This window comes from Tursiops truncatus, chromosome 20 (assembly GCF_011762595.2).
Source record: "Tursiops truncatus isolate mTurTru1 chromosome 20, mTurTru1.mat.Y, whole genome shotgun sequence".
Classification (NCBI taxonomy): Eukaryota; Metazoa; Chordata; class Mammalia; order Artiodactyla; family Delphinidae; genus Tursiops; species Tursiops truncatus.
The window spans coordinates 36,393,957-36,412,860 of NC_047053.1; the positions used below are offsets into that span (position 1 = coordinate 36,393,957).

At 43.7% G+C, this 18,904-nt stretch overlaps 1 long non-coding RNA gene across 5 annotated transcripts; it reads left to right on the top strand.

The window, feature by feature from the left end:
* Window positions 1-83: 83 nt before the first annotated feature.
* On the top strand, window positions 84-18,428 carry LOC141277367 (uncharacterized). Of its 5 annotated transcripts, none has more exons than XR_012328655.1 (4): window positions 84-305; window positions 631-709; window positions 4,709-4,827; window positions 11,442-12,091. It is a non-coding gene; the product is annotated as an uncharacterized lncRNA (long non-coding RNA). The 5 variants fall into 5 exon arrangements; XR_012328657.1 differs by lacking the exon at window positions 84-305 and adding an exon at window positions 12,559-18,428 and having other exon boundaries at window positions 336-709; window positions 11,442-11,528; XR_012328656.1 differs by lacking the exon at window positions 84-305 and having other exon boundaries at window positions 330-739.
* Window positions 18,429-18,904: the final 476 nt, after the last annotated feature.

An 18,904-nucleotide genomic window follows, 5' to 3' on the forward strand; every position in this document is an offset into this window, starting at 1 on the left:
GGCGGAGGGATATTCGGGCCGGACCTCTCCGCGGCGGCACCGCGCTACATGTCGATTGGCTGCCGCTGTGGCCACGCGGAATCCCCAATTGGCCCGGCGGTCAGCGTTGAAGGGCCGCCCTGCGCCCATTCGCTCGCTGGTTTCAAGGCCCGGGGTTGGCTGGGCGGGCAGCGGGATGGGGGCGCGGATTGGCCGAGGGGCGGGAGATTGGGGTGAGGCCGGCCAGAGCCTGCCGCTGATTGGATTGGCCTGGTAAAGGCCGTGAGCTGAGGCCGTCTGAGCGCTGGGAGGAGGGTGGACAGAAGGTAAGACTCCGGGCCTGCTTGATTGGCTGGGATACTAGACGTTGATAGGATAGGGCACCCTAAAAAACTGGGGAGAGGAGTTTGGGGTCGGGGCCTCGGAAAGGCGGGAGGTGCCCCACCACTTTAGAAGCCCGGCGCAGTGCACGACGGGACGCCCCCGGGAAGGGGCGGAGCCGTGTCCGGGCTGCGGTTGGGAAAGCGCAGTCACTCCGAGGGGCGTGTTGAAGAGGGTTTCGCGGGCTCGAGCGGGGGAGGGGGGGACCGTTAAAACCCTGCCCCGCGCCGACAGGAAGCTGCTTTAATGGCTAGGCCTACTTGGTACCAGGTTTTCGGCTGAGAAGGACCTTGAAGACCATGCGGTTCAACTTCCAATTTGCAGATGTGGAAACTGAAGCCGAGAGAGGGTATGCACCTTGTCCAAGGTTACTCAGCCGGTTAGTGGCCTTACTGGGACTGGACTCAAGCGCTCCTGACTGCTCTTGGCCTTACACGCATCTCCTCCAAGGAGGTGAATGCTAATACAGTTACTTTAGACCTATTTATAATTTGAGGCCTGTGCTGTTATAAGGTCTAACTTATGTGGTTTGGACAGTTGGATTTCTCTTACACTCCCATTCATAGCTATTAGGTACTTGAAAGAATAGAAATGTTTCATCTTGCGAACGTGGCACTTTTATAAAGGCGCAACCGTGAACCAGAAAGAATGTGTGTACAGGCATAAAGAATCGTGGTTCTTAGCCTTTTTAGTTGTAAGCCCTCAAAGAAACTAATGAAAGATTTTCTTAGCAAAATGAACATAAAGAAAATGTGCGAACAGTTTCTTGACTTCCCCTTACATTGGTACAGGGGCTCCAGGTGAAGAATTTCCAGAATTGTTACATTTTCACCATATTGATCTAGGGTTAATTGGATGCAGCTAGCTTACAGAGCTCCTTGCCATATAGCTTCAGCTTGTGGAAAAATTGCCCTACTCTAGCCATACTGGGAAAACCTAAGAGCAACTCTGTCCTTGTTGAGAAGTTCCAACCAAGAGTTAGGAAGTTTCCTGGTGGTCTAGTGGTTAGGATTCCGTGCTTTCACTGCCATGGCCTGGGTTCAACCCCTGGCTGGGGAACTGATATTCCATAAGCCACGCAGCGCACACACAAAAAAAGAATTAGGAAAGGTTGGCCAGCTACCTTTATTCCTTAAAGGAAGACAAGATCTTTCTCTGCCAGAAATATCTGGAGTTCTAAAGCTGGAAGTGTGGGGACACCGTTCCTTACCCATCCTGTGACTATTTGATTTCCTGTGGCTTAGCAGTCCTTTTAATCTCAGCCTTTTGCTTCATCTATCAGCTGATGAAGAACTGCCCTGTGTGTGTAACTTTATTAGGAATCAATGAAGATTGGGATGACGTCCATCAAAATCTTTGTATTGTCTTTATGAGTATTACCCATACTACAAATGATCCGCAGTTCTGTTTCACTCCAAGCCAAGTTTCTCCTGTCCTTTTATCAGCTCAACATCAGTCATGATACTACCAGTGAGGGGAAATGGATTTTTAAAGTAGCTGGAATAAAATGCTGGGAAGATAAATGTTTTGCAGCAAAGTTCCAGTCAAACATAAGGTCCTTACCACAGCCAACTGAAATGATTTTTTAGTTGAGCTAAGATAGGTGCTTTGTAGTCCCTATCAAAAACAGCCAACACTGTCATGCATTCAGCAGATGCTACTGGGCGCGATAATGTGAGTGCTTAGCACTCAGATTCCAGAAACTGACTGCCTGAGTTCATAACCCAACTCTGTCACTTCTAAGCTTGTGTGATTTTCTTTGCTTTATGTAAAGTGGGGCTAATAATTGTACCTGCCTCATACACAACTTTTAGGAGGTCTTAGTGAGTTGATACATGTTAAGAGCTAACACTGCCTGGCATCTTGTATATGTTGTATATACATTGGCTATTATCTATTTAGCATGTATTTTGTACGAAGTGAGTGGTTCTTGGCCCTTGGCCTATTAGGGAAGAAAGACTTTAATCAATTAATCTCACAAACAGATGTAAAGTTGTAAAAGTGAGAGATACCAAAGAATGACCCAGCCAGGAGGCTCAGGGAAAGCGTACTTGAGAAAGGAAGAGTTAATTCAGGTGAAGGGAAGAACAAACATGTGCAAAGGCCCTGTGGTGGGAGGGAGCTCAGAGATTATAAGAAACTGCAAGAAAGCCGGCACACCCAAAATACAGGGAACAAGGGATTGAGACAAAGCTAGAGTGTTGAGTAAGGGAAAGACCATGTGAGAGCCTCACATGCCAATGCTTTTGTCTATATCCTAAGACCAGAGGGCAGCTACTCAAAGGTTTTAAAAAGGTCTTTGGTTGCAATGTGAAGATTAAGACTGGAAAGAGAGGAGCAGATGCAAGGAAACCAGTTAGGAGGCCATTGCAATAATCCAGATATGAGCTGATACTTGTAGAAAGGAGAAAGGTAGAAGGAATAGTGGAAATAGAGATAGGTATTGAACTTGGTAATTGATTGGAAGGAGAGGGAGGTGTCACTGGTGCCTGCTAGATTTCCGGATGGTGATGCCATTTGCAGTGTTTCCCAAGTAGGAGGAATTGGAGGCCATGTGGTTTAGTGAATGTGGAGAGGTACACAGGGGCTTCAGGTTGTATTTCTTGAGCTGTGTATGGAGTCCATGGGTTTTGATATGCTATTCTCTATAACAGGAATATTCATGTCCAATGAACAAATTCTGAAATTAAAGAGAGAAAGTGGATTTCAGTCTTACTCTGCCACTTCTTGCTGTCTGATCCTGAGCAAGTTACTTAACGTCTTAGTCTTGTGAAATGGGAGAATCTCTGCCATACCATTGGGTGATCTGAGCATGAATGGGAGTTGGGAAAGTGCTCGGTGCAAGTGTCTTATGACGGGAGTTGTTCACCAGTATCTGTTAAACAATGAATTGGTGAATGGATGAGATCAGATGGCATTCTCCAGCTCAGTCCCCCCACTAACCCATGGTGCTTATGTGTGAGGAGACTGGCTGCGAGAGGAGAAGCAATCACTCTATGACCTGATGCCTTTTCCTCCTGAGAAAAGCTGGCTGACCTCAGAGGGGTACATGCAACTCGTCCTTATGTCCCGTGAGAAGTGATGGTCTAGCTTTGTAAAACTTAACTTCGTCTTTTCCAGTGTTATCCACACTAGGGCCCATGTGTACCATTGGTTCAATCAAGCCGGTCATATAATTTCATCCTGCATAAGTGCTCAGCACTATCCTAGGCCTGTCCCCTGCCTAGGTTCCCTCCTCATCTCTCCCAGTCTTCAGGTCATGCACAAGTTTGTTTCTTTGTTCATTCATTCAACTACATGAATTTATTAGATGTACCCCCCACCTCCCAGGTTATGTCAGGTATAACATGGGGATGTGATAAAGTCCATAAGAAAGTTTCAAACCAAATGCTGTCATGGAGCTAAAATATCAGAGGAGGAGGAAAGATTTTTTTCCTGACTTGTGAGAGTACTTAGTAGACAAGGGGGTTTTGAGCTGAACCTTGAAGGACTGGAGAACTTTGTAAATATAGAGTTTGCAATGAAGCCTTCTACAACTAAGGTAGTGCACATTTATATCTTCTCTTACTAACAGTGTGATACTGGGAATGCTTATTTGATATCTTTGTGTCTCAGTTTCCTCATCTGTAAAATGGAGATAATAGTTTTAGCCAGGGTTGGCTTATAGGTGTGAGACCTATACAGTCACACAGGTGCTTAGAAATGCTGGCCCCTCACTTGGTTTAATGCTCTGCTGTCACCATGTTGAAATTCTTAATAATTTTTGAACAAGGGGCCCTGCAAATTGTGTCCTGATCTTGCCTTGTAGGATTATTGCAAAGTCCTAAGAAGTTAATACATGTAAATTTCTTAGAGCAGTGAGGGCCTGGCATATGATGGGGGTTCAGTAAGTGCTAGCTGTTATTATTGTTATTATCCTCTGAACTCTTACTACAGTGTAGCTCACAGTATACCTCATAGTTTATTTAGCATTTAAATAACCAACAGATATTTTTGAGTGCCTGTTCTATAAAGGCACTGGATGGGTCACAACGATGAATAGGACAGTACTTCCTCCCCTAGTTGGTGGAATAAAGCATGTATTTTAAGCATACTAATTAGTAATAAATAATAAAATATGTCATATGATGAGTATAGAAATTTTTAAAAATAGATTTTTGGGCTCCACCTTCAGAGAATCTTAGTAGCTCTGGTGTGGGGCTTCAGAATCAGACCCCCAGGTGATTTTATTTATTTATTTATTTAAGGGTTTGTTTTTTTTTTTTTTTGATGTGGACCATTTTTAAAGTCTTTATTGAATTTGTTACAATATTGCTTCTGTTTTATGTTTTGGGTTTTTGGTCACAAGGCACGTGGGATCTTAGCTCTCCGACCAGGGATCAAACCCACACCCCCTGCACTGGAAGGTGAAGTCTTAACCACTGGACCGCCAGGGAAGTCCCTCTGCCAGGTGATTTTAATGAACAGGCAAGTTTTAAACCATGGGCATTAACTCCAGGGAGGTCATGTGGAATAGAGGCAAAAAGCTTGGCATTGTAGTTGGTCAGGCTGGGGTTCAAGTTCTGCCATCTACTAGCTCTGTTACTTTGCATAAGTTACTTAGCTTCTCAGTTTCCTCATTTGTAAACATTAAAACCATACTTTAAAGATTAAATTTTAAGATGGTTGAAAAGCTGAGCACATAGTGGACACTTAATTATGGGTTTTTTCTCTAGAAGGGGGAGATGGTATCCCAGGAAGGGGCAGTCAAAGAGGGCTTCCTGGAGGAGAGGATAATCCACCCCCATACAACCAGTATGGTTTGGATGGGGAGAAAATCCTCTGATTACACACTCTAGCAACAGCCAAGATATTAGGTGAATATTAGAGGAATGCTAAGTCACAAAATAATTGATTGGATTTAGCGGCTGATTAGAGACAAAGGAGATAGAAGAATGAAAGGTGAGTCCTAGGTCTCCAGCCTTGAGTATTTTTGAGAGTAGTCATTTTAAAAACAAGATCATGTGTAGGAGCTGAGTTGGTGCAGGAAGGTGGGGTAGAGGTTAGGGGAGGGGTCGTGTGCCAGTTTTAGAAACGTTTAGTCTTTCATGTCATAAGGGGACAATCAAGGGAAACTGTACTTTTTTTTTTTTTTTTTGGCTGGGCCGTCCAGCTTAACGGATCTTAGTTCCCTGACCAGGGATTGAACCCGGGCCCCCGGCACTGGAAGCTCTGGGTCCTAACCAGTGGACCACCAGGGAATTCCCAGAAACTGTACATTCTTGATTGGGATTTGGGAGAAAGGCTGGTGCTTGGGAAAGAAGAAGTTAGAAGTCAATAGATCAGAAACAGTCACTGAGCTCCCAAGGATAAATTATGTCTTAACATTCTATAAAGAGAGAAAGAAAAGGAAAAGATTTTGGAACTGGAAATGGGGTTACAAACTAGTAGGCACTAAAAGTGAGAGGGAGAAAAGAAGGAAGAGCAGAGGTAGAAAAAGAAGTGGGAGAGTGGACTGTTCATAGCTATGGTGGTCTGAATAATGTTCCCCAAAAGATGTCCATGTGCTAATCCCTGGAACCCAAGAATATGTTACTTTACCTGGCAAAAGGGACTTTGCAGCTGTGGTTAAATTAAGGATTTTGCGATGGGGAGATTATCCTGGATTGTCTGGGTGGATCCAGTGTAGTCACAAAGGTCCTTAGAAGGAGACAGGAGGATAAGAGTCAGAAAAGGAGATGTGATGACAAGAGGTAAAAGCCTGAGTGATGTGGAGCCATGAGCCAGGGAATGTTGGCAGCCTCTGGAAGCTGGAAGAGGCAAGGAACAGATTCTGCCTTAGGGCTTCCAGAAGGAACACAGTTCTGCTGAACCATTTTAGACTTCTTTCAGAACTGTAAGAGAATAAATTTGTGTTGCTCAAAGCACTAAGATTGTAGTAATTTGTTACAGTAGTGACAGGAAACTACTGCAGTGGTTAACAACTGAAAACAATCCAAATACCTAACAGTGATGGATTGGTTAAATAAGTTACAATACATTAGTATGATGGACTACTATAATTGTAGTTAGCCATTAAAAATTATGCAGTAGGGCTTCCCTGGTGGCGCAGTGGTTGAGAGTCCGCCTGCCGATGCAGGGGACACGGGTTCGTGCCCGGGTCTGGGAAGATCCCACATGCCGCGGAGCGGCTGGGCCCGTGAGCCATGGCCGCTGAAGCCTGTACGTCCGGAGCCTGTGCTCCACGGCAGGAGAGGCCACAGCAGTGAGAGGCCCGCGTACCGCAAAAAAAAAAATTATGCTGTAGAAGATAATTTAATCGTGTGGGAGATGTTCATAGTAGATTGTGAAGTACAGAAAATAAGTTAAAATATTGTAGGTATTTATGTGGAAAATTCATCAAGAGGTCCACCTAAGAGTCATGCATCTTTTGCACTGACTGTATGGTATACCTCAAAAAGTTTTGCAGATTGCACATAGATGTCCTGTTTGGTTCAAAGAAGGGAAGCATGTATTATACCTGTGTATGCATGAATAGGGAAAAGACTGGGAATGTATAAACCAAATGTTAATAATGGCTGTCTCTGGGTGGTAGGATTACAGATGATTTTTATATTATTATTATTATTTTTTTTTGCTGTACGCGGGCCTCTCGCTGCCGCGGCCCGTCCTGTCGCGGAGCACAGGCTCCGGACGCGCAGGCCCAGCGGCCACGGCTCACGGGCCCAGCTGCTCCGCGGCACGTGGGATCCCCCTGGACCGGGGCACGAACCCGCACCCCCCGCACCGGCAGGCGGACCCCCAACCACTGCGCCACCAGGGAAGCCCTATATTCATTTTTTATTCTTCTCTGTGTGTTCCAAGTTTTCTTCAGCGAACAAGTATTACTTTTTTGATCAAAAAATATATTTAAAAAATTAGTTTTTAAAAATCAAGGGAAAGGAGTAGGGAGAAAGTCTGGAGAATGATTTGCAAGCTCAAGGGCAAGGGCCCTGCAGCACCTGGCACAACCAAGCCTCTATAAACCATTATCTGAAAATAGGTGATTTTATTTTGGCTGGGGTACCGGGGGCATGCTGCATGGTATGTGGGATCTTAGTTACCCGACACGGGATCGAATCCTTGCCCCCTGCATTGGAAGCGCGGAGTCTTAACCGCCGGACTGCCAGGGAAGTCCCAATAGGTGGTTTTTTAAAACATTGTATCCCCCCCACCCCAAAGCAGAAAGGGACTCAGTACTGGGGACATAGAGAGAAGGAAGAAGAAGAAGAAAAAAGGCAAGAATATAGAGATAAAAGCTTCCTGGATCCTGAGTTAGGAGGGCCTCCAAGAGATGTGAAGGAAGTGGAGCAGATTGTCTAGTCTTACCCCGGCCCGGTTCTGTGTTTGTCACAGAGTCTGGAGACAGACCAAACACCCTCAGCCGTTTTCTCCTTTCATTTATTCAATCCTCCTTTATTTTCTTCCTTTGTTCTTTTTCTAATTATCAAAGTAATACATGCTTCTCACTGGAGAAGTTTGAAAAGCATGAAGAGTTAAGCAGAAATCACCTGTAATCCCAAATTATATCCACCACTGAAATATTGGCATACTTCTCAACGTAGTTCAATTTTAAATGAAAATTGAAGTATTATTATGTAACATTTTTGTCAACCCCCCCCCCCCAAAAATGTACTTTCAAGAATTTTAAATTGGTTCAACTCATTGTCAGGTTGTGTTAAAAATTAGTATGGGGGCTTCCCTGGTGGCGCAGTGGTTGAGAGTCCGCCTGCCGATGCAGGGGACATGGGTTCGTGCCCCGGTCTGGGAAGATCCCACATGCCGCGGAGCGGCTAGGCCCGTGAGCCATGGCCGCTGAGCCTGCGTGTCCGTAGCCTGTGCTCCGCAACGGGAGAGGCCACAACAGTGAGAGGCCTGCGTACCACAAAAAAAAAAAAAAAAAATTTTTTTTAGAACCAGTTTACCAGTACCACAGCTTATGCCCCTTTGCAGTCAACCCTCCATCTTACAACCACAGTCTGCTTTCTGCCATCTTTCTTTTGCATTTTTAAAGGATTCTAGGGACTTCCCTGGTGGTCCAGTAGTTAAGACTCCATGCTTCCAACGCAGGGGGCACAAGTTTGATCCCTGGTCAGGGAACTAAGATCCCACATGCCGCTCGGCGTGGGCAAAAAATTTAAAAAAAAAAGAATTCTATAAATAAATCATGCAGCATATACTCTTTTGTGCCTAGCTTCTTTTGCTCAGTGTTTTTTTTTTTTTTTTTTGAGATTCATCAGCATTGTTGCACATAGCAATAGTTCATTCCTTTTTGTTGTATTCCATTGTATGGATATACAGCTTGGCCACAGCCTTTATTTTGGTTTCCACAGGAAGGAACAGGTGAAGCTGGGTAAGCAGGCTTAGGATTGGCTAGTTTAATAATTTCAGTGGACATTGGGGCACAGGGACTATCTCTAGTTGTCTGGTATCTGGCCCTGGGGTGATGAGGGCAGAGGAATAGTGACTCTAATTGTGAGAGCCTGATAAAGTAGGTGGTTGGAGTAAGGGTTTTGGATCGGTTGTTTATATATAAAAGGTGCACTGGCAGGAGAATGGTTTACTATCTCTAAGAATTGGCTAGTGTTGGGAGGGCCAGTCTGTCCAGGGCTAGCAAAGCCCCAAGATGTCAAATACAGAAAGTTTTTTAAAACACGATTAATACACCTTGTTGAAAGGTTAATCTAGGGACTTCCCTGGTGGCGCAGTGGTTAAGAATCCACCAATGCAGAGGACACAGGTTCGAGCCCTGGTCCAGGAAGATCCCACATGCCGCAGAGCAATTAAGCCCATGCAACACAACTACTGAGGCCGCGTGCCACAACTACTGAAGCCCTCATACCTAGAGCCGGTGCTCCACAACAAGAGAAGCCACCGCAATGAGAAGCCCGTGCACCACAACAAAGAGTAGCCCCTGCTCGCCACAACTAGAGAAAGCCCACGTGCATAAATGAAGACCCAGTGTAGCCAGAAATAAATAAATTTATTTAAAAAAAAAAAGAAAGAAAGGTTAATCTAATCTAGAAAGAATCTGAACTCTGGGATGCTAAGCATAGCTGAAACAAGCCTACATAACAGATGGTGCGACCTGGCCCCCTTGTCACACTTGGCCCTAAGATTCTCCTAGCCAGGATATTACCCTACAGTCAGTAGATTGGAGGATCCTTTGGGAAAACTGACCAGCTCAAGAAGAAATACCTATAGACACTGTATTAGTCTCCTAGGGCTGTTATAACAAATTACCAAAATCTTGGTAGCTTAAAACAAAATAAATTTATTCTCTCTCAGTTCTGGAAGTCAAAAGTCTGAAATCAATCAAGTCTGAAAACATGTCAGCAGGGCCGCGTCCCCTCTGGAGGCTCTAGGGAGCATTTCTTTGCCTTTTCCAGCTTCTGGTGGCTCCAGGTGTTCCTTGGCATGTAGCAGCATCACTCCAATCTGCCTCCATCTTCACATAACTTTCTCCTCTTCTCTCTGTCTCTCCTCTGTGTTATCTCTTATAGACACTTGTTATTGGGTTTGGGGCCCACCCAGATAATCCAGGGTGGTCTTATCTCAAAATCCTTAACTTAGTTACATTTGCAAAGACCCTTTTTCCAAATAAGGTCACATTCACAGATTATGGGGATTAGGATGTGGATATATCTTTTGGGGGGGACGCTATTCAACCCACTAAGAGCTGAGAGTCCCAAGTGAAAGTCAACTCACTATAGTAATGCCCAACTGCAAAGCCCTGTCTCAGAACACAGAGCTTCCAGAAAACTTTAGTGCCTCAGTCTTAAACATGAATGGACTGTCAGAGATTACCAGGTAGTTGAAGAAAATCTCTAACATGAAAGACAAAGACCAAACAAACAAACAAGAACAAAGGAACTTAGAGGATACAGAAACAGCACAGAGACCAGAACAAAACAAAGTATAACTTAAAAAGATGATAGGGGACTTCCCTGGTGGTCCAGTGGCTAAGACTCTGAGCTCCCAGTGCAGGGAGCCCGGGTTCAATCCCTGGTCAGGGAACTAGATCCCACATGCATGCCACAACTAAGAGTTTGCATGCTGCAACTAAGACCCGGTGCAGCCAAAAATAAATATTAAAAAAAAAAAAAAAAGATAGGTACTTCCCTGGTGGTCCAGTGGCTAAGACTCCACATTCCCAATGCAGGGGGCCCGGGTTCGATCCCTGGTCGGGGAACTAAGATCCCAGATACCGCAACTTAGCCCACACACCATAATGAAAAGCCCATGTGCCACAGCGAAGACCCAGCACAGCCAAAGTAAATAAATAAAAATAAATTTATAAAAGGATGATAAATATTCTTAGATATGGAGATGTTACATCCAAGAAATAAGAACAGAAGGGTATGTATATTAAAAGAATAAAACAGATCTTGATATGATAACCAATAACTTCAATCAAAGGGTTGGAAGATAAAGTTGAGAAAATATCCTGTTTTTAAAAAAAACGCTGGGGAATTCCCTGGCGGTCCAGTGGTTAGGACTGCACTTTCACTGCCAAGGGCCTGGGTTCGATCCCTGGTTGGGAAACTAAGATTCCACAGGCTGCGCAGCCTGGCCCTCCCCCAAAAAATAACCTGGAAAATTGGCATGAAAAGATTTTTAACAGCTAGAAGTAGCCCAGGAGGATTAACATTCAACTAAGAGGAGTTACAGAGAAATAGAGAAAAGTGGAGGGAAAGCAGCATTGAAGGAATGATTCAAGAAATCAAGTCAAAACTAAATGGCGTACATCTCCAGAATGAGAAGCCCACTGAGTGCCCAACATAATGGACGGGAAAAAAATCAGAAATTTCAGGTCATTGAGTAAATAGAGGAAGGTTACTAAAAAATTCTGAGAGAAAAAGTTAACGTTCAAAGGAACAGCCGTCAGAATGGTACCATGCTTCCCATCAGCCATGCTGGAAGATGGTGGAGGAATGCTTTCGAATTATTTATGACCTCTAACTTTATGAATTAGCCAAATTGTGAATTCAGTAAAGTAAGCATATTTTCAGATGCGTGAAATCTTAAAAAATTTTACTTCCTACCCATGTACCCTTTCTTAGGAAACGTCTGGAGGATGTGGTACACCAAAACAAGAATAAATCAAGAAACAGGAAGACGTGATCCTGGAAACAGGATATTCAACAGAGGTGAGAAATGAAGAGAATCTTCAAGATGATGATGAAAGGAAATCCCAGGGTGACATAACCTGGCTGCAGGCCTTTGAGAGTAATCAGGACTGGGGCAGGAGGACAGAAGGGACGTCTCCAAGAAATCAGATGGAATGAATAGAGGAAAAATTTACACTTCTGGTGATGGTGGAGAATAAATTCATTATAAGGACATGGAAAACTAAGCCAAAAAAAAAATTTTTTGTTTTGAATTAATGATTAACTCCAGGAAAAAAATGTTTTAAAAAACTGAGAAAGAAACAAAGCTTAATCATAGTAGACTAGCTTGGCTGTGGATAATAGTTATGGAGGCGTAATTGTGTCAACAGAGTATGGATGTTGATCTCCACCAACCCCAGCACTTGTGGGCTTTCCTTTGTAGACTGCATTCCAGCCAGCAGGAGTGCTCTTTGTTCCAACTACCCAGGGCTTCTTTTCTTTAAATGGGAGTTAAGTTAATTAAATTCAATTAGTAAATTAATATATTAATAGATTAAGTTAATTGTTGAATTAAAATATCAGTAAAAAATGAGTCTAAGCAATACACACACACATTTTTTTTCTTTTTTAGACTAAACACCTTGAAAAGATTATCAAGCTTTAAACTTGTGTTCTAACTAATTTGAGACTTTTGATTTACCCAAACAACATGTAGTGTATACCCAGCCTTCATCCCATTCAATAGGGAAGTTAAGTGCTATGTATTTGAATCTGGCATATGTTAGGCTGACGTGTGACACATTATATTGTAAATTTTTTTCTAGTTTTTTTCCACTAGTGAGCAGTTTGAGGGCAGGCTCTTGTCTGTAAGGTTCTGGCACTTGACACAGACCTTCGATTTTTTTTTTTTAATCTAATTTTAAGTCACCACAAGAGACCACAGTTTGAGTTGATGACCACATCTAATACTTGCAGAGCCTTCCGTTGCTCACACACACTGTCACATCCGTCTGCCCCATAGTGAGGTTGGTGTTTTCAGTATTCTCTCTTCTACCGTCCCATTTTGCAGACGACGACCTGAGTTCCAGAGAGTGCCTTGCCGAAGGTCGCACAAGTCAGCATTGGAGCCTCTAGCAGAACTCAGGTCTCCTGACACCCAGTGACACATTAAAATACTTTTTAAAAAACTGGTTAAAAAAATTACCATCAACCATTTTTAAGTGTATAGTTCAGTAGTGTTAAGTATAGTCACATGGTTGTGTAACAGATCTCTAGAACTTACTCATCTTGCAAAACTGAAACTTTATATCCATTGAACAACTCTCTACTTTCCCCTCACCCCTGCCCCTGGCAACCACCATTCTACTTTCTGTCTATGAATTTGAGTGCTCTAGATACCTTCTGTAAGTGGAATCACACAGTATGTGTCTCTTTGTGATTGGCTCGTTTCACTTAGCATATGTCCTCGAGGTTGATACATTTCCTCCCTTAAGGCTGAACAGTATTACATTGTAGCACATTTTGTTGATCCGTTCTTCCATCAACGGACACTTAGGTTGCTTCCACCTTTTAGCTATTACGAATAATGCTGCTCTGAGCATGGGTATACACGTATCTCTTTGAGATATTGCTTTCAGTCCTTTTGGATATATACTTGGAAGTAGGATTCCAGTAATGCATTTTTTTAAAAAATTATTTATTTATTTATTTATTTTCAGCTGTGTTTGGTCTTCGTTTCTGTGCGAGGGCTTTCTCTAGTTGCGGCGAGCGGGTGCCACTCTTCATCTCGGTGCACGGGCCTCTCACTGTCGCGGCCTCTCTTGTTGCGGAGCACAGGCTCCAGACGCGCAGGCTCAGTAGTTGTGGCTCACGGGCCTAGTTGCTCCGCGGCATGTGGGATCTTCCCAGACCAGGGCTCGAACCCGTGTCCCCTGCATTGGCAGGCAGATTCTCAACCACTGCGCCACCAGGGAAGCCCCAGTAATGCATCTTTTAAGTTCTCCATCTCATTCCAAAAATGATTTGAGGCCACTGTCCCAGCACCTTCATAAGTATTAAAAAAAAAAAAAAAGTTCTGAATTTCTAATGAATGAACAAAGGGGTCAGAATGGAACAGAGGAGACAGCAGAAAGGAGTGGCCTATGAGAAGTTTGATAGAATAAAGCTTTTTACCTTTACCCTCAGGAAATAGCTGCAAATAATTAAGATCCACCAGAGATGGACTGGAGTGGCCAAGGCTTGTTTTCTCATCTACATAAAGGTCTCCAGAGCATTCCCAAAGTTGCATTCAAACAGAGTAAGCCCTGTGCATATGAAAGGGTCACAAAGGAGGGATTCGGTATTCATGGTACGTGGTCTGTACAGGGGTGGGTGCACAAACTCAGATATTCTGGGCCTGTCATGGGACCTTCATAAAGGATCTAGTCAGAGGGGACTGTGGTAGAGTGTGCTGGTCATAAGTCTGTACTCAGCTCCAGACATTGATGTCAGATCTTACGATTTTTCAAGAAAACCTAGATACACCTGAAACTAACACAACATTATAAGTCAACTATACTCCAATAAAATTTTTTTTAAAAAAAGAAAAGCTGGAAATCTGGATTTCTGTGTGAAATACCATGATTTTTTAAAGCTGGCATTTAAATTTTCAAAAAGATTTAAAAGGCATTGTGTAAATCAAAGACAAAATACAAGTTTGCAACCTCTGGTGTGTGGTATGTGGAGCATTTATGGTAGGTAGTGAGCTCTGGGGAAGAATTGTGTCTGGTTTGTTTGGCCAGGGCTGGGAAGAGGTTAATGGGGCCTAAATCAAATGCCTGCACCTGCACAAGCTCTGCCCTTCTGTCCTTGGGTAAAGTTTAATGTGTTGCAGGCAGAGAGGAAATGGCCTAAAATGAACCATTAAGTTCTCCTGGTAGCATATCTGTGCCGGTCAGACAGGAGGGGAGGGCCCCCAATTTCGCATCATTTCTGTGAGATTCATTTGTGCCTACTTCACAGAACCGCTGTAGAATAAAACATCACAGATTTGGAAAGGTGAATTTCTCCTAAAATGTAATGCAGGTGCTAACTGGGATAATTATCTTGCCGTGAAGAGCTCAGAAGAGTGTAATGTTTTGGGAACAGCTTCTATAAAAGCTGACCTAGGAGATGCTGGGCCCCAGCTGTGGCTGGAAGAAGTGAAGGGGAAAGAATGTGTCAGCCGTTGTGCTCTGGTGGGTTTGAGAAGGAAGCAGAACACTGATCTTTCCTGGAAGTGGCATTGAAGAGTCAGTGCGGAGTTGAGACATACATGTGGCCATAAATGGCATGACCCTGCTCCAAACAGCTCAGCTCGTGCCTGGCTTCGTGAACCTCACACTGGAAGTTTCAACTGCAATAAACTTCTGACCTTTCCATCAGTTCCTTTCAGTCAGAGTTTTATATGTTATAGACTATTTCAGGGACTTCCCTGGTGGTCCAGTAGTTAAGACTCCTCACTTCCACTGGAGGGGGCACGGGTTTGATCCCTGGTCCGGGAACTAAGATCCTGCAAGCTGCATGGCACGGTCAGAAAGAAAAAAAAAAAAATTTCATATTCCCTCTTAGGAGATTTGAACTGTTACCTCTGTTACTTAAGAAAGCAGCACTGCTTATTACTACTACTACTATCATAATGTTAGTAATATTCCTATCATGCTTTATAACTTACAAGACCTTCCACTTGCATTCTTCTCATTTTGTTTCCTGGTAACTCTGAGATGATTATTTCTCACTTTACAGATAAGGAAACTGATGGTTTCCCATTGTCATTTAGCTAAAGTTTAGAATCTTCAACGTGACCTAAGTCCCTCCCTAGTCTGGGCCTTGCCTACCTCTCCAGATCCCTCTTTCACTACCTTCCCAAGACCTCTCTTTGTTCCAGCTATTCTGGGTTTCTTTTGAGTTCCTTAAGTAGGTCAGGTTCTCTCCAGCCATAGGCCTTGTGTTGCATGTGCCGTTTCTCCCACATAGGACACTTTTCCCTGTCCTCTTTGCCTGGCTAGCAACTACTCATCTTTTGGGTCTCAGTTTAACACCATTTCTTCACGGGAGCCTTTCCTGAACATTGAGGCTATGTTGGACTCCCCAGTAATATCCTCTTATACCCCCCGGCACTTCCCATTCCAAAGACTCATCACACTTCACGTTACTCATTCAATAATTCTTGTTCCTGCTGGACTGTAAGCTCCATGAGGCAGAAACCAAATCTGCCTTAATTGATTCTATAGTCTCAGTGCCTCGTATAATATACTTTCATTCTGAAAGTTTTTGTAATGAGTCTGCTATCTGGATTCCATTGCCATGGAACTAATGCATCAAAACCTTGCCTTCAAGTCCAGTGCTGTGGGGCTTTTCTGACAGGCTTCTTCTGATATTTCAATAACCAACATCCTTTGATGAGTGACCAAAATGCACACCTCCCACATCCAATAGCAGGTTGTAAGGTTAGAACACAGCGACACTGTATTCTTTATTAATGACTAGAAAAGGCTGGTGCTGTTCTCACCTCTTCTGTTGTTTCTGTGATGCTCACATACCAATGAGAACCTTTGCCCAGCATCCTTTTGGAGCAGTCAAGGGTGGATCACAGATGACAGGGACATTAAGAGCTATTCATGGCTTCCCTGGTGGCGCAGTGGTTAAGAATCCACCTGCCAATGCAGGGGACACGGGTTTGAGCCCTGGTCCAGGAAGATCCCACATGCCGCAGAGCGACTAAGCCTGTGCACCACAGCTACTGAGCCTGCGCTCTAGAGCCCGCGAGTCACAACTACTGAAACCCGCACAGCTCTAGAGAAGCCACTGCAGTGAGAAGCCCACGCACCACAACAAAGAGTAGCCCCCCCACCCCCGACCCCGCTCGCCGCAACTAGAGAAAGCCCGCGTGCAGCAACGAAGACCTAACGCAGCCATAAATAAATTAATAAAATCTATTAAAATTTTTTTAAAATAAAGGATTATTTTTAAAAAATAAAAAACGAAAGCTATTCTGACTATTTGCATCTCAGGTCTTGGTTTGGTGCACACCTGGGTCATTTATAGTTGGATGGCACATTTGTTTTACTTGTTGGAAGCAGTGAGGTATAGTTACCAAATTAATGGTGCAAGCCTAGGAGTGGAAGTAATACAGTCGCTCAAGCTGGCGAGGCAGGCATTAAGCAGGTAAGCAGGGTCCAGTGGGAGGAGCGCATGGCCTCATTTCAACAGCTGCAGCAAGCTGAAGTCCCTGAAGGTTTTCAAGCCAGCTACATCTCTCTTCAGCAGTCTTTATGAAATCTGTCACCATATAACTTCCTCAGTCCAGTTCACGGTGATCAAAACTTGTGGCTAAATACCCAGGCAGTGGCGTATAAGGTTGCAAATGGTAGTTCCAAATATAGTGCAGTTCACGTCTCCAGTAAGGAAAGAACATTGAACGAATTCATTACATGAACGGCTTAAACTAACTGAGCCTGAGAGCTTAAAGCCACATTCCTCAAATATGTGCACTCCGCAAAACTGGCACTTAGTGTCAGGCAGTCAGGCTGGAAAACGGTCGTGAACCAAAGAATCTAAACAAGGAAGAAATGCTCTCAAGGTATGCATTTGCCATATGTTACTTTGTTCTCAAGTCATCTTTGGTGATGAGCTCCATGACTTAAAGCATGACATCAGGGGTCGCAGGTCTGAGCCTGGCACACTTGGCGTCACAAGGCAAAGACTGAAGATGTGTGGCACTGGTTACAAAGGGGAATAGGCAAAAGGGGCACAGCCTGTCTTTGTTACCAAAAATAATTAAGTGCATAAAGTATAAAAACATAGCTGGAAGAGGGCTTCCCTGGTGGCGCAGTAGTTGAGAGTCCGCCTGCCGATGCAGGGGACGCGGATTCGTGCCCCGGTCTGGGAGGATCCCACATGCCGCGAGCGGCTGGGCCCGTGAGCCATGGGCACTGAGCCTGCGCGTCCGGAGCCTGTGCTCCGCAACGGGAGAGGGAGAGGCCACAACTGTGAGAGGCCTGCGCACCGCAAAACAACAACAACAAAAACATAGCTGGAAGAATATGCCCCAAACTTATCTATTAATCATGATTGTCTTTGGGAGGTGGGTTTATAAGAAGGGATAGTCACTTTCTAGGGGTTTTTTTTTTTTCCCTTCAAAATTTGGAAAATGGATCTGTATTACATTTTGTGAACAGAATTAAAATTTTAAGTGGATACAGTATTCTCAGATGAATAGCAAATTGTTACAATGAGGTTGGTAAAGAAAAGCCACAGACTCTAATTATTTTCTACCATACACAAAAAATACACTTGCACATACTAGATATAGAACAGTTCAAATAGAACTTTCTTTGGTGATGGATATGACCTATATCTGTGCTGCCCAGTATGGTAGCCACTAGCCATGGGTGGCTACTGGGCACTTGAAATGTGGCTAGCGCAGCTTAGGAACTTATTTTTTATTTAATTTAAACTTAAATAGTGCATATGGCTAGTGGCTACTGCATTTGGACACACAGGTCTACAACTTTCCATTTACAGGAAATAAGATTGTCAGCAGGGGCAGGGAGAGACCAGATTTGGTAGCCAAGAGATCTTCTATAAGCCATGTTCTGTTATGCTGTCTATCCAGTAGAGTCTATGTACTCTAGGATTGTTACAAGAATAGAGGAGACACTTCTTTACACTTGTAAAGGCCACAGCATTAACTTCATCCTACCACACCCCTTCACATTCTCCTGAGTTTAACTGCTCCATTGATAGACGAAGGAACTGACCTACTAGAAAAGCAACAATCATCTCACCCATCCTCATTCATCTCAAATATTTTAAATGTTTTGTATTTTTTTCTTATAAGCTGTTTCTTTTCCCCTCTCCTCCATTATCTTGTATTCTACGTTGTCTTGAGACTTCTCCCATTAAACCATCAGCCATTCAGTATACTGTTTTCTTAATTTCTTTGTCAGTCTAATAAGCATTAAGAGTATATCCATAAGACTAGTATATATTATACAAGGTAGATAATCAATCCCCTAATAAATTAGAGTGGATTAAAATTGCAGTGTAATGTAATATACCTGTACAGTTTGTCAAATTTATGATAAAAGTTAAGGTTGTTTTGGGGTGAGAGGAGGCGGATGTCTCAGAGGACCATACTGGTATGATCAGCCAAACCATGGCAAGATTTAATTTTTATTTCTTTCTTGGTTGTCATTTTAATTGGTGTATAACATGTCTGCTGGCAGCTGCTGGCAGCTTCCTGAGAAAGCACAGATTATGATAGTAAGCTACGTTCCTTCTCTTGCTAATTCCACCCCAGCGTCGGACCAGAAGTTCAGTAGTGAAAGCTACAGCTGCCAGATATCAGCAACTAAATCAGAGGAACAGAGTTCTTTACAAATGCCATAAGAACC